Raw genomic sequence first — 2,085 nt, 5'->3', positions numbered from 1 at the left:
GAGCACCGCTTCCCAGAAAGCATTGCTGATAAACACAGAGCACGTGGTGGTGGTGGTGGTGGTGGTGCAGGCGCGAGCCTCACATTCACCGCAAGCCCCCCTTCGATATTTTGTTTGTCCTTGCAGAGTTTTATTGTTTACGACAAAAGTGAGTTCCTGCTGTCTCAAAAGAACTGTTAGGTGTCGGGTAAGAAAAACGGTAGTACTTACTACAAAGAAACACTTTGAATATTTCCTTAAACATCTTACTGTAGTACTTTGAACATGTGATAACTAGATATAAGTTTCAACAGTATGACTGGCTCTAAATGTCGTAATTGGTGTGCAAAGGCAATTACACATCCTGTATAAATTATACCTTTAAGGTTAAATATATATAAAACCTCATATTTTAGAAAACTCCCCCAACCTGTCAACATTTGTCTGTAACCTTACTGGGCTAAATACCATCCATTAAAATGATTTATGTATCTTCATTTGATAAGACTCCCCCTCTCTATCAGATACACACTGATGTCTCATTTACCCAGATGGATACTGTATCATCCCCTGATCTTGTCTTGCATTATCAAAGTTCACAACTGACAGTTCTTATAATGTCATGTTTTGACTGCAGCAGCATATCATTGTGTCAAAGCGACAACACTACACATCCTTGCTGGGATTATGAAATTGACAGCCTCATCCAAATGCACACCCTAATCAAGCAATTTCCCCAATTCCAGTCCCATCAAATTGCTCTTTAGCTGTTGAACTGGGGAGTTTTGTTGTCCTTTTCTAATGCTAATCTGCCCTATTCAGCATCTCTCTATGAGGCTATTTGTTGTCAAATAAATCCCCTTGTTTGCCTCCTGCATGTATAATTGATATTGATGCCAGGCTTTTTGTTTGTGCTTTAGAGAGCTGAAAGGCGGTACTTCGGAGGTTATGAAGAAAATTGGACTTGCAACATTGCTGTTCCAGCTGAGCACAGCTGAGGTTGAAGCCGGGGATCGACCTTTGTTGGATCTCATACTGTGCAATAATCATTTTCAGACTAATGTGGTTCACAATATAGACAACATTCACAACCACGGTTTTCTCATGATTTCTCATTTACTTTGTGTATCAGGCAGAACACTCATCAAGATGCTGGCACCATGTGAGACTGCATCCAAAGTAAAGACATGTTGAAGCCGAATGCATATTGGTGAGTCCGATTTCAGTTAATTTGCATAGGAAAATGCACAACATAACTTCCAAGCTCATAATTATTTGTCTTTTTGCTCTTCTACACCGATTTTTTTCTTCAACTGCATTCATACCTCTACATTAATCTATCTTCAGTAGTTGCTTCCTGAAATGTTTACAGCCTATATGGTGCTTAACAAAAACAGTTTTGATGATAAAGTTGGTATAGCCTTTACAAGTGTTTATCAGTAAAAACTAAAAAAGTGCCATGCGTACGTTTTTTAAATTGGATTTAATAAATGGCTACTCTGAAAATATGAGTTTTCCTATTTGTAGTTTTATACAGTGTGTCTGCCTGCTGCTCCTCTGGAGACATACACAATGCGTACGGCCATTGATATGCCCTAACAGAGGTCACAATTTGCATAAGAATTAACAGCTAGTAAATTAAATTGATATTCAGTGCACATCTCCGTTGAATCCTTCAGACCTTTGTTCCCCTCCCTGGCAGAGCCCATTTTCAGCCCCTAGCTAGTCAGAAACATCTGTGCAGTTAATAATTTGATAAACAGCTTACACAAATGCTAAATTATCTTCTCCGCCCCCTCCCCTTTTTCTTCCTCCCCTTGTGTGAGACTTGGAACAGTTGGCTCACCTCTCTGTGGCGTTGGGTTTATCTGTCTTTTGTGGCTGCTCTTCCACAGCTCTGGTTTTCATGGCTCTCCCTTCACTCCTTTCACTATCACCTAGATACTGAAGCAGTGTTTGGGGTTAATGCAAATCCTCAGTTCTCATCTATGAAGGAAAAAAGGCGTAGGAGTTGCCTATTGTTGCAAGTTTAAAATGAACTTCGTCTGAACATTTGTTATTCGTTCATTCAAAGTCCTGTCTGGATAGCATTTACACAAAATGTTG

The sequence above is a fragment of the Gymnodraco acuticeps genome, unplaced genomic scaffold (genome assembly GCF_902827175.1).
Source record: "Gymnodraco acuticeps unplaced genomic scaffold, fGymAcu1.1, whole genome shotgun sequence".
In the NCBI taxonomy this organism is placed as follows: Eukaryota; Metazoa; Chordata; class Actinopteri; order Perciformes; family Bathydraconidae; genus Gymnodraco; species Gymnodraco acuticeps.
This window is presented reverse-complemented; position numbering follows the sequence as displayed.